The sequence below is a fragment of the Sminthopsis crassicaudata genome, chromosome 4 (genome assembly GCF_048593235.1).
Source record: "Sminthopsis crassicaudata isolate SCR6 chromosome 4, ASM4859323v1, whole genome shotgun sequence".
In the NCBI taxonomy this organism is placed as follows: Eukaryota; Metazoa; Chordata; class Mammalia; order Dasyuromorphia; family Dasyuridae; genus Sminthopsis; species Sminthopsis crassicaudata.
The window spans coordinates 193,173,494-193,188,189 of NC_133620.1; positions in this window are offsets into that span (position 1 = coordinate 193,173,494).

The window sequence follows — 14,696 nt, forward strand, 5'->3', positions numbered from 1 at the left end:
TGGACCCCACTTGTGATGCACAGCCCTCCCTTTTTAGTATCCCTTCCCCCTCCTTTTAAGTCCCTTCCCCTTTCTTGTACCCTTCCCTTATTCCTCTTTTCCTTTTTCCTCCCCCTCCTCATAATGAGATGAGAGAGAATTCTCTGAAAAACAAATATGTCAATTATTTACTCTTTGAGCCTACTCTGATGAGAGTAAGTTTCACACAATGTTTCTCCCCCTCTCTAAATTCCCTCAGATGTGGTAAATTTTCTATGCCTCTTCCTGGGATGTAGTTTCCTCTCTTTTTATCTCTCCTTTCCCTTTTTCTGATACTATCCTCTTCCCTTTACTAGTTCCCTTTTTTTATGGTATATCAGTAAAATCAAATTATCCATGTGGACTTTCTGTATATCCACAACAGAGATACAGTTGTCAAGAGTTCTTTTTACCTTTTTCTGCTTCTCTTGAGTCTTGTGGATGTAAATTAAATTTTTTGTTTAACAATTTAAATTGTTTGTTCTGATTTTTTTTCTTAGAAACAAATGAAATTCCTCTGTTTCATTAAATGTCCATCTTCTTCCATGGAAGAAAATGCTCAACTTAGCTGGGTAGTTTATTCTTGGTTGCAATCCTTGATCTTTTGCCTTTCAGAATATCAGGTTCCAGGCCCTTCGATCCTTTAATGTGGAGGCAGCCAGATCTTGAGTGATCCTTATTGTGGCACCTTGATATTTGAATTGTTTTTTTCCTAGCTGCATGCAATATTTTTTCCTTTGTTTGATAGTTCTGCAGCTTAGCCACAATGTTCCTTGGAGTTCTTTTTTTTTAGGGTCTTTTTCAGAAGGTGTTTGATGAATTCTTTCTACGCCTATTTTCCCTTCTGTTTCTATTATCTCTAGACAGTTCTCTTTGATGATTTCCTGTAAAATAGAATCTAGGCTCTTTTTTTCATCATAATTTTCGGGAAGTCCAATAATCCTCAGATTATCTCTCTTAGATCTATTTTCCAGGTCTATAGATTTTCCCAGTAAGTATTTGACGTTATTCTCCAGCTTTTCATTTTTTTTGTTTTGTTTGACTGATTCTTGGTTTCTCAATGTATTTCTATTTGTTCAGTCCTGATTCTTAATGAGTTATTTTCTTCATTTGCATTTTTTAGTTCTTTTTGTATATGTCCAATTGAGTTTTTAAACGAATTATTTTTCTCTGTTGAATTTTTTTCCATTTCACTAATTTTTTTTTTAGTGAGTTATTTTCTTTTTCCAAATCATAAATCCTAATTTCTTGGGAATTTTTTATCTTTTCCAATTCAGAAATCCTACTTTCCTGTGATTTTTTTTAACCTTTTCTAATCACAAATTTTGTTTCCCTGCATCTCCTGTGAATTCTTTATTTTTTCCAACTCAAATTTCAGGACATTGTTATTCTCTATCATAGCTTCTCTTTCCTTTCCCCATTTTTCTTCAAACTCTTTTAACTTTTTAATAGTCCCTTCTAGGAGAGAGTTATGTGATGGGGGGGCAGGTATCATTCCCCTTTAGGGTGTTATTTGGAGACTGTCTGCTGTTATCCTCCTCAGGGTTGGATACCCTCTCTTTCTCTGTATAGAAGGTGTCAATCATTCTCTTCAGTTTCTTACTCATTGTTAAAACTCAGTGGGGGTCTGCCCTTGGGTAGGAAATTTACCAGCTTCTTCCCAGACCAGGGATAGGATGCAGCAGTCCTGTGACTGGGCTAAGAGATAGCTCTGGGAGAGAGTTCCTCTCCCCCCGCCCCGGGAAACGACTCAGAGGTGGTTAGCACAGCTGCGTTGCAAGGAGTGCCCAGTGAGGACCCCGGCTGCGTTGAGAGGAGTGAGGACCCCCGCTGTGTGGCCTAGAGACTGTTCTGAGGTTTGAGGCTAAACAGTGAAAGCATCACAAACCCCAGCCAAAGCCTCCTGTGGGGCCATGGATATTAGCAGCTGACACGAAAAGCCCCTGTGCTCAAACCAGAAGTCTCTGCCCAGGAAGCACAGTCCCTGCTGCAGAGGTTCCGCTATTATGGGAGTTCCGCTGCTGCTGGAGTTTCGCTACTGCAATAATTCCACTGCCTCAGGCTGAGCCCCACACTATGTGGATTAGAGGCTGCCCCAGGCTGTGTCCCCTGTTGTTCAGGTTCTTAACTGCCCCAAGGAGAAGCCCCAGACAGCAGAAGGTGGCTGCACAGCCGTGTTGAGATCAGTGTTAGGTCACTTCGGGTTTGGGGTGATTATATTTTCTGGCTTTTTATTTTAAAGTGGCTTTGATTTCTTTTCTGATCTGCTGTTTTATAAGCAGAGTAGAGCTATCAGCCTATGCCAGATTCCTCTATCTCAGTGGCTTCTCTGATCCCAGAGCTCTCCCCAGCCCAATGTGCTAGCCCCTAGTTCAACCCTGTCTGTGCTGGTCTTTTTTTTCCTTCCTCAGAACCGACCTTTTCTGTCGAAATTCCAAATTCTCTTCAGCTGGTAAGTTGTGCTTCTAATCCTTGTGGTTTTTATCAGTCCAGCGTTATTTTTAAGGCTGTTTTAACTAGTTGGTATTGAGGGAAGAAGGGAGCTTAGAAATTCACATGTATCTTCTCCGCCATCTTGGCTCCGCCCCCCTCGATTATATTAAATTTTTACGATTTGCACATACAGAGAGAGAGAGAAAGAGAGAGAGAGAGAGAGAGAGAGAGAGAGAGAGAGAGAGAGAGAGAGATGACGAGAGAGACGAGAACAGCACAGAATACAAAGAAAACAAAAAGTTGGGGGGGGGATTTCTGGCAAATGTCCCTGATAAAGGCTTCATTTTCTCAAATATATAGAGAACTGTGTCAAATTTATAAGAATACAAATCATTCCCCAACTAATAAAAGGTCAAATGAACAGGCAGTTTTCAGATAAAGAAATCAAAGCTGGATATCTATAGTCATATTTTTAAGATACTTAAAATCACTATTGATTAGAGAAATGCAAATTAAAACACCTCTGAAGTGTCCTATCTCATACCTTTCAGATTGGCTAATATGATAGGAAAGGAAAATGATAAATTGGAAGGGATGTAGGAAAATGGGAACATTGATACACTTCTGGAGTTGTGAACTAAGCCAGCCATTCTAGAGAACAATTTGAAATTATGCCCAAAGGGCTACAAAATTGGGTATACCATACCTTTTGATCCAAAGGGTCTGTTATTAGGCAGATATATTGGATATCCAATAAACTGGATAAGGCAATAGAGCAAGGGCTTCCTATGCCAGGTCTAAAAAGGTATCTTGCTTCATTTAGTTCCCCAAAATACATGAATATCAAAGCACAGGTAATATAGCAAGCGAATGCAAAAAGACCAGGAAGGTGTGTGTGAGCACTGAATTTCTGTAACTTGTCTTAAGATTTTTCCTTTCTTACTTAGATAGTGAGTCTCGATGGCATGAATTCAGTTGGGGTTTCTTTTTAATATTTTTGTATTTTCAATTTTAAAAAATATTTAACATTTTATTTTTCCCAATTATTTGCAGAAACAATCTTTAACCAATTTTTTTTTTAATTTTGAGTTTCACAAGGTCATTGATACATTGTTGGTGGAATCGCGAATACATCCAGCTGTTCTGGAGAGCGATTTGGAACTATGCTCAAAAAGTTATCAAACTGTGCAGACCCTTTTCCTAGCAGTGTTACTACTGAGCTTATATCCCAAAGAGATCTTAAAGAAGGGAAAGAGACCTGTATGTGCAAGAATGTTTGTGGCAGTTCTCTTTGTAGTGGCCAGAAACTGGAAACTGAGTGGATGCCCATCCACTGGAGAATGGCTGAATAAATTGTGGTATATGAATATTATGGAATATTATTGTTCTGTAAGAAATGACCAGCAGGAGGATTTCAGAAAGGCCTGGAGAGACTTACACAAACTGATGCTGAGTGAAATGAGCAGGACCAGGAGATCATTATATACTTCAACAACAATACTATATGATGATCAATTCTGATGGACATGGCCCTCTTCAACAATGTGATGAACCAAATCAGTTCCAATAGAGCAGTAATGAACTGAACCAGCTACACCCAGCAAAAGAACTCTGGGAGATGACTATGAACCACTACATAGAATTTCCAATCCCTCTAATTTTGTCTGCCTGCATTTTGGATTTCCTTCACAGGCTAATGTTACACTATTTCAAAGTGTGATTCTTTTTGTCCAGCAAAACAACTGTTTGGTCATGTATACATATATGGTATTTAATTTATACTCTAATAACATATTTAACCTGCCATCTGGGTGGGGGGGAGGGAGGAGAGAGAGTGGAACATGCATATATCTGGTATATAAAAACTATTAAAAAAAAAAAAGTTTTGAGTTTCAAATTTTTATCTTCTTTCCTCCCCCCCTCATTGAGAAGGCAAGCAGTTTGACACAGGTTATACCTGTGCAGGCATGTAAAACATTTTAAAGAAAAATTATGCTTTGATCTGCCTCCAGATGCCATCAGGTCTTTCTCTGGAGATATGTAGCACTTTTCAGCAAGAATCCTCATGAATAATACAGTTGTCCTGCTTGTTTCCAGGTTAGATTTTTGTTATGAAGAAGAAACTATGACCAAGACTGAGCTGTGCAGCGAAGAGACATCTGGATCTTCTGAGCATTCTGAGTTGGAGTCGAGCATCATGGCGAAAGAGACAGGAAGGGTTTGAATTGTGTATTTCTGGCATTTATCTTTAATTACCTTTTAACTCCCTTTTTTCAGACACTCCCCAAAGGCCTTGCTCTGTCATCACGGATTCCTACACGCTTTGCTAAGAAGCATGATAACCTCTGCTTAGAGCAAGGGGATGGAGCAGTGCCCAGCTGTTAGGTTCTTACTAAGTACTAAGTCGATATTTAACAATTCTCTAGTTCACATCTTTAGTTCACACCTTTAAAAGGAGTTCTGAAAAGGAGTTTACACAACCTTTAAAAGGAGCAAGTTCATTGGTTGAAGTATTTCCCACAAGCCCCTTGAGTTCCCACAAGCCCATTCTCTGGGAGGATAAAAGAAGACAACATTGGGCCTGGACAAGCAGCCTGAATGGGGGAAGGACAAGAGCTGGAGGAGATTCAGAGCCAAGATTCAGGAAGAAGAAGAGGCTGGCTGGAGGCTCCAGAAGCCTCCCAAGAAACCTGCACACAAAGAAAAGAAACCTCCTCCCAGAGAAGGATTACAATTGAGAGACTACCGGATGTTACCCCCAGCAGCAGCTTGGCCACAGAAATCTGGGAGAGTAACAGCCACAGTGAGCTCAGGAGATACCCCGGGTGGGACACATCTTACTTTTCCACCTGTATGCATGTGGGAAGAATATGGGCAGCTACTAGGAGCAGAGACAGCTTCCAATGAAGCCTAATATCATGCTACATTAGACCTGTTTACGGGGGGCACCCAAAAGAGCCAGGTGTAAATAGGTCTGTATCCAAAGCAAAAACAAAGTTGGGGGAGGACCTAGTGGTTTTAAAAAAAAAGTATACTATAAAAGTATAAAATATATAAAGTAAAAAGTATAAAAAGTTTGTATAAAAGTATAGTAAAAAAAAAAAAGTATAAAAGTTATAGTAACGTTAGATAGTAGCAAAGAATTGGAAACTGGGGGGCTGCTCACTAACTGGAGAATGGCTGACAAAATTGTAGTATATGATTAGAATGGAATATCATTGTGCTACAAGAAATGATAAGCAAGATGATTTAGGAAAAACCTAGAAAGACTTACATGAGCTGATACAGAATGAAGTGAACAGAACCAGAACACTGTACATAGGGTTATATTGTATGATCATCAGCTATGAATGACTTAGCTATTCTCAGCTATGCAATGAATTAAGATATTCCCAAAATTCTATCATTACCATGATAGAAAAGACTCATGCTATCCACCTTCAAAGAAAGAATTGATGATGTCTGAAGACAGACCAAAGCATACTGTTTTTCCCTTTTTTCTATGTATAGATTTTTTTTTTTTTTTTGGTCTGTGTTTTTTACAAGACTTTTTTTTTTTTTCCAAAAATGTAATTACATATTTTCAATGTGGCAAATTAAAAAAAAAAAAAGAAAAAGAAAGAAAGCAAAAAGCAATGTGCTTCAGTATGCATTCAGATTCTTCCCCCCCCCCCCCTGAGGCTGGGGTTAAGTGACTTGCCCAGGGTCACACAGCTAGGAAGTTAAGTGTCTGAAATCAGATTTGAACTCGGGTCCTCCTGAATTCAAGGCTGGTGCTCTATCCACTGCGCCACCTAGCAGCCCCATTCAGATTCTTTTCATGAGTCATTTAAAAGTGTCTTGGATCATTCACACCTCTCAGATTAGCTAAGATTAACAGGAAAAGATAATAATAAATGTTGGAGGGGATGTGAAAACTGGGACACTAATGCATTATTGATGAAGTTATGAAATGATTCATCCATTATCCCAATTACAAGTAAAAACAATTTTAAGGGCTATCAAACTGTGCATTCCTTTTAATTCAGAAGTGCCACTACTGAGTTTGTATCCCAAAGAAATCCAAAAAAAAGGGTAAAGAACCCACATGTACAAAAATATTTATAGCAGCCCTTTTTGTAGTGTCACGGAACTGGAAACTGAGTGGATGCTCATCAGTAGGAGAATGGCTGAATAAATTATGGTACATGAATATTATTATTCTATAAGAAACAATCAGCAGTATAATTTCAGAAAGGCTTGGAGAGACTTACATGAACTGATGCTGAGTGAAATGAGCAGGACCAGGAGATCATTGTACACAGCAACAAGACTATGTGATGATCAACCATGAAAAACTTGGTTCTTTTTAGCAATTCAGTGATCCAAGATAATCCCAATAGACATTGAATGGAAAACAGCATCTATATCCAGAGAGAGAACTACTGAGACTAAAAGTAGATCAACACATACTCTTTTCACCTTTTGTTCTTCTTGTTTTTTTTTTCCTCATGGTTTTTCCCTTTTATTCTGATTCTCTCTCCCATATGATCCACAAGAAATATGTAAAAAATGAATATACATGTATAACCAAAAACGAATTTTAAAAAGGAGTACAAAAATCTTTATTTAAAAAAAAAAAAAAAAAAAAAAAAAAAAAAAAAAAAAAAAGCTCTTGGATCATTGTCTTGATCAGAGTAGTGAAGTCTTTCACAGTTGATCTCCCATACAATGTTGCTATTACTGTGTGCAATGTTCTCCTGGTTCTGGTCACTTCACTTTGCATTGTTCATATAAGTCTTCCATGGAATTAAATTTGCCTAACTGCACATATATAATCTATATTAAATTCCATTTCAGGAAGGAAGAAGTAAAAGGTGGGAGATAGATATATTCCCTCTTCTAGGCTCTCTTCTCTATGTGGTTTCTTCAACTGCCTTGTAAAGCTTACCTCATATACTCTCTTTTTCCATTCTGCCTCTGTCAGAGAGGACACTGCCCTACTGTTAGGACCCCTTGTCCTTCATCTTTCAGCCTACTGCTGATCTATATCTTCTTCCTGGTTACCTTGTTTTTCCATTTGCCTCAAAATTTCCTCCCAGAATTCATGTTCTCTTACTCCCAGTAGGATGAGTATTCTTCTTCCATTTAAATTTGTCCCAATTACAAATAAAAACAATTTTTAATATTTAAAAAAATTTTGAGCTCTAAATTCCCTACCTCCCACCTTTTACTTGGAGGGGGGCATGGGGCAAGAAGAAGAGAGCTACTTTTATTTATTTTTTTAATTATAGCTTTTTATTTTCAAAATATATACATGGATAATTTTTGACATCACCCCTACAAAACCCTGTTCTAATTTTTTTCTCCCCCTTCCTCCTCTCCTCGCAATTGACAAGTGATCAATATAAGTTAAACATGTTTGATTCCTCTATATATATTTTCACAAATATCATGCTACACAAGAAAAATCAGATCCAAAAAGAAAAAATGAGAAAGAAAACAAAATGCAAATAATAATAAAAAAAGAGAAAATTCTAGGTTGTGTTCCACATTCAGTTCCCATTCTTCTCTCTCTGGGTGTAGATGGCTCTCTTCATCACTGAACAAGTGTCACTGGTTTGTATCATCTCATTGTTGAAGAGAGTCAGGTCCATCAGAATTGATTATAGTATAATTTTCTTGTTGCCATGTATAATGATCTCCTCACTCAGCATCAGTTCATGTAAGTCTCTCCAGGCCTTTCTGAAATCATCCTGTTGGTCATTTCTTACAAAACAATAATATTTCATAGCATTCATATACTATAATTTACTCATTCATTCTCCAAATGATGAGCATTCACTCAGTTTTGTTTCTTGCCACTACAAAGATGGCTGCAACAAACATTTTTGCACATGTGGGTCCCTTTCCCTCCTTTATGATTTCCTTGTGATACAGGCCCAGTAGAGACACTGCTGGATCAAAGGGTATACACAATTTGATAGCCTTTTGGGCATAGTTCCAAATTGAAAAGCTAACCTTTAAAAAAAAAGATTAAGTTAAAGTAACTGAGACAGTACTATACTTACAATGAAAAAAGGGGAAGAAAATCACATTATATATCATATTTTATATATACTTGTGTCTATATTATACATTATATGTATTATACTTATTTTATATAATATATATTTCAATTTCATGTAATCAGTTATCTATGTTCTCCTTTGTAACTGCTTGAATCTTTTATTTGATTAAAAACACATCTCTTATTCATATTTATTTTCAAAAAGTTCCCCTATGCCTTTATTTTATAGAGATTTTTAGCACCAGAGTACATGGTCAAAGGCTTTTTTCTACATCTATTGAAATAATCAATGGTTTTTAATATAATCAATTATGTTGGTTATTTTCTTTATGTTGAACTATTTTTGCATCCCTTTGCATATCACTTGGTCATAATGAATGAGTTCATGGATAAATTGCTCTAGTCTGACAAAGTTTTATTTTAAAAATTTAAATCAATATTCATTAACAATATTGATCTATAAATTTTCTTTTGTGTTTTATCTTTCTCTGGTTTACATTTTAGGATTATATTTATGTCATAAAAAGGGAAATCATCAAAAGGGGGGAAAAACTTTTTTTTCAGATTTTTCTGATAAGGGTTTGGTAGCTAAGACATATAAACTCTGTGTGTATATTACAATTTATATAGTGCTTTAACGTTTACAAATTATTTCATTTGATTCTGATGAGTGTAAAGCTGTCATTTTCAGTTGTGTCCATCTCTTGGTGACCCTATCTAGGTTTTTTTTGGTTTTGTTTTGGTTTTTTGCAAAAATAACAGTTTGCCATTTTCTTCTCCAGTTCATTTTGTGAATAAGGAACCAAATATAGACATGATTAAGTGACTTTCCCAGAATCACACAGCTAATAAATGTCTGGAGACAGATCACAATTCTTGAAAAGTCTTCCTTTCTCCAAGCCCCACCCTCTGTCTGCTGGGCCACCTCCATCAAAGTGCTTATATTCTAAAGAGTGAAAGTAACACAGAGTCCTACCGCAGTCCCATTTTTTAAGTTAAAAAGAAAAAACTAATAATATGGCTTGTAACATTTTCAATGTTTATCTCAGGAAATAGGTCGGTATACATTTTGGAAATGAATTTGGTGTAGTATAAAGGATGGAGCAGCTAGGTGGCAGTGGACAGAGTGCCAGACCTGGAGTCCAGAAAACCCAAGTTCACATACAGCCATGTCAGTTTCCTCCTCTGTAAAATGAGCTGGGAAGGAAATAGCAACCATTCCAGTATCTCTGCTAATAAAACCCCAAATGGAATCAGGAAAAAAGTTGGATGTGATTGAAATGACTGAACCACAACACACAAAAGGTAGCTGGAAGGACTGGTACAGAGGGAGTGGACAGAAGGATAGCTTAGAAGTAATATGGAGATTTCATTCTGGGCACAGTGAGACAAAAGCTCCCCAGAACAGAGTCCAGGCTTCAGTGGGAAAGAAACAAGGACAGAGAAAATCTAAACACAGTTTGATGATGTTGTTTGTCCTTCCTTTTGGAAGAGGATCAATGGCATTATTTGGAAATAGCTGGGAAATGATATGGAAAATGTGGAAGCTTTCTGAACACCTCCCCCATAATACACAAATACATAGTATCACTGTTTCTGGGGCTACGAATACCTCAATACCCCTTAAAAGCAGCAGCAGTATCAAGGTCTAACAGTGATAGTGGTGCTATCCCGTGCTGGGAAGAAGAATCATTATTTCCTCTTCCTAGATCCCACAGTTAAATAGGCCAGCCTCCTGCTCCCCACCCCACCCGGGGCCAACTCTCTCTCCAGCCAATCTCTTGAAGCTTCCTCCTTTGTACTGGGAGGACTTTCTCTGGAACAGAGCCAAGCTAAATGGCAGAGAATCCCATCTAACTCTCTAGCAGCCTGGCCATTCCAGCCACACAGTTAGGCAGAGAGATTCTGGCACAAATAATTTCTCTGTCCTGGAAAACAGTAAAAACGAAGCAATAGTTTTCACCTCCAGCTCTGAGTCTTTACCCAGAAACAGTGCCCTAGCAAAATGCTAATAGACTTGTGATAAAAGATTCTCCTCTCCTACACTCCAAGGCTTCTCTTGAGCTCTTTTCCTCTCAAAAATCACCTAGCGTGGGAGGGACTAGCTTGTCAATCAAGTTTGGCTTACTGATACCACCATTAGTGCAAACTCTTCTTTTATAGAGGAGTAGGAATCCCTGGATGACTTTCCACCACGCCTATAGGCATTCATGTCTAGTATCCTGGTCTCCTTGGCAACCCCAAGACAACACCAAATATGAAATGAAAGCCCTGGTTTAGGTCAAGGAACTTGGAAGAAAAGGAGCCGGACAGAGTAGTGAATTGTGACAGCCACAGAATGTCCCCATTTTTTATTTTCATTTCTTACATTCATTCTAGAAATATCTATTAAACATATGCTATAGGTCAGAGATACAAAAATAAATAAAATTAAAAAAAAAAAACTCCCTGCCCTCCAGAAATTTACATTTTAGAGGAAAGGAAGAAAATATGTAGACCAAAAAAAAAAAAAAAAAAAAAATACCAAAAAGAATATCATCACACTAGAAAACAAAATGCTTTGAACTCAAGATCCTTAAGCTTCTCACCTGTACCTTTATGTTTTCACAGCTGACTCAAAGTTAGGAAGTGAGTGGGCCATTATCTACAAAGCAAGAGAGTTTTTGAACCCTTCAAATTCTCTAAAAGAATTAAAAGGGTTTGCATGTATATACTTTTGAGGAATGGAAGAAAAATGGAAGGACTTTTTTTTATTATTGAAAACAAAGTCACTTTATTATAAAAATTTTTGACAGTATATATGCATGATTAATTTTTTTAAGTAACATTATCCCTTGTAATCATTTTTCCAAATTATCCCCTCGTCTACTCCCTCCCCTAGATCAGGCAATCCCATACATTTTATATGTGTTGCAGGATAACCTAGATACAATATATGTGTGTAAATACCATTTTCTTGTTGCACATTAAGTATTAGATTCCAAAGGTATAAGTAACCTGGGTAGATAGACAGTAGTGCTAACAATTTACATTTCAATTCCCAGTGTTCCTTCTCTGGGTGTAGTTGTTTCTGTCCATCATTGATCGACTAGAAGTGAGTTGGATCTTCTTTATGTTGAAGATATCCACTTCCATCAGAATATATCTTCATACAGCATTGAAGTGTACAACGATCTTCTGGTTCTATTCATTTCACTCAGCATCAGTTGATGTAAGTCTTTCCAAACCTCTCTGTATTCGTCCTGCTAGTCATTGGAAGGAGTTATTTTCATCAAAAAACAAAAAACTACCTTACTTATATACCTTGTTTACATAAAAACTCACTCTCAATCAATAACTCAACAAGCAATTAAGCACTCAGTGTATGCCAAGTACTATGCTAGACGCTGTGGATATATACTGAACAAATGTAAGACATGAAGGTAAGAAATGGTTATATTCTGTGGCTAATATATCAATTTGTGACTTCAAAATCAGTCTGAATCTGATTTACACACATAAAGTTAACTTCTAAAGCAAAAACTGACCAGCAACAAAGGTGGTACAAATAAATGGCTGCCTTACACAGATGTCCATCAGAGCTCCATAGGTTCATATAATAAGAAACAAGGTGACACATCCATTTTCAAAAGTGAAAGGGACTTCAGATATCATCTAGACCAACCCATGCCCGAACACAAATTAACTTCTTTTCTAGCATTTCTGACCATTGGTCCTCTAATGATGGAGAATCTATGATCCACAGAGGAAATCAGTTCCTTATTTTTATTACTATTAATTTTATCCTTTAAGGATGGAGATTAAAGAGATCTTAAAGGAGGGAAAGGGACTCACGTGTGCAAAAATGTTTGTGGCAGCCCTCTTTGTAGTGGCCAGAAACTGGAAACTGAGTGGGTACCCATCAATTAAAGAATGGCTGAATAAATTATGGTATATGAATGTTATGGAATATTATTGTTTTATAAGAAAATGTTAGCAGGATGGTTTCAGAGAAATCTGCAGAGACTTACATGAACTGATGCTAAGTGAAATGAGCAAAACCAGATCATTGTACATGGGAACAAAATTATACGATGATCAATTCTAATGAACATGGCTCTCTTAAACAACAAGATGATTGAGGCCAGTTCCAATTGTTGATTGATGAAGAGAGCCATCTATACTCAGAGAGAGGACTGTGGAAATTGAGTATGGCATAGAATTTTCATCTTTTCGTTGTTGTTTTGCTTGCATTTTATTTTGTTTCTCTTTTTTTTTACTGGTTTGATTTGCCATTTATACTGCTCTTACTAAATCTTCTTAGTAAATATCCTAATTTATGTCCATTGGTAACAGGATTACTAGGATGCTTATTGAGAAAATTAACTATAACTGTCACTGGTCAGATGATAACTGACAATTGGTATCAGAAAAAACATCGGAAAGGAGGGCGGAATCAGTTACGCCAGTCATGAAAGATGAACTTTACAATTCTTTAGGGTTACTCTCTAGAAGCTTAAGAGACAAATACAGCCAGTCTACCTTTCAGCAAGTCAACTCATCAGTACTAGTGGGAAATGGGATAAGAGCCCCCAGAGCTTATTGGGCTTTTACACAAAATAATTACAAAGTAAAAAAATTTTTAAAGTGTGGGGATGGCCAATTTCCAAAAATAGCCACTATTCCTGATAATGGTCTGATGAGAACAGAGTAGAATGAGACTGTTCTGAACACGAGCATCAGATTCTCTGGTTGCCATCTCACACATAAAATCTCTTAAAGAGTCTTTTTAAACCACAGAATCATGAAGTAAAGTTTGAAGGGATCTTAGAGAGGATTAAGTCTAACTCACTTTATAAATAAAACTGAGGCTTAGAGAGGTTAAAATCACTTTTCCAAGTACACATAGAAAGCAAGTCATAAAATCTGGATTTGAATCTGGGACCTTCCAAATCCAGTATTTTCCCTCTATCCTATGTTTCCTCTATTTTTTCCATACTATCTATTGTCCAGTCATATTTTTCCCTTTTCTGTACTTGTGCAATTAAATTGTTTTATCTCAGAGAATTTTACATTTAAAGCTAGTACAGTCTACCTTATTTTAGTTAGTTTATCATTCTATTCTGGATTGGAATCTTGGTTAAATATTTTTGGATCCACTCATTCTGAAGCCCAAATTTTGAATATGACCTCTCAATTTTTTACTAGCTTTATACACATAGCATCCCTACTGTTATCCAAGTTTTTGATTAAAACAATTAATTAAAAAGAGTCAAGGAAGAATTCCTCAGGTACTCCCAAAAAATCATCCTTCTATCTATACTGGTATTAGTTTATCATTAATTACTATTATTAGGATGCAGCCATTTAACCAGTATAATTAGTTAGATTTGTTACTATCACATAAATTATATCTCATCTCATTCAATATTAATTATTATGTACAAGACCCTGAAGATAAATACAAAGACCAAAACAAGAGAGTCTCCTCAGGAAGCTTGTGTGGGATGTTACTTTTACATGTATAAGAGAATACAAGAGAATTTGAGGAGGAAGACAGCAGTAATAACTGGGGGAGCAGAGGTTTTGTTTGGATTCTATGAGATGAAGATGAAAAGGGAATTCATTTCATCATTTGGAGGGCCTTACATGTCAAAGAGAGATTTTTAAATTGTTTATTTGTGTAACCCTGGATCTCAGCCCAATGGAGGCGTAGAAAGGTAACTTTCCACACAGGGAAGATATAAACACTTAGGGAAGCTTGATATTTCTAGCTTGCCTGACAGAGTTGAGATGAATTTCCCCTTGGGTAAGATCAGAGCCTGTTTTTGCAGAGCCATGATCTTATCTCACTCCTACCTAAAGAGCTCATTCCTTATGTCTTTTTGAGTATATTCTAATCTGTATAACTTCTCCAATTTTTGTTTGCTAGTTTCTTAGGCAAATTTGAGTTTACTTTCCATTTAGTATTTGTGACACCTTTCTACTCAGCCTGATCCTGTTTCTCCAGATCTCCTTCTCTCACCCTCCCCTTTGCTCCACAAATGCTTAATCCTCTAGGCCACTTAACTGTTCCAGGATCTGGACTAGGGAATGGCTGTGAGTAAAGAACACAAAATGTAAACATATGCTGTGAAGATGGGGAAAAAATATGGGATATCTAGCAATTCTCCATTTCTTCATCAGAAATTTCATTTTTGAGGGCATATCCTTGGAA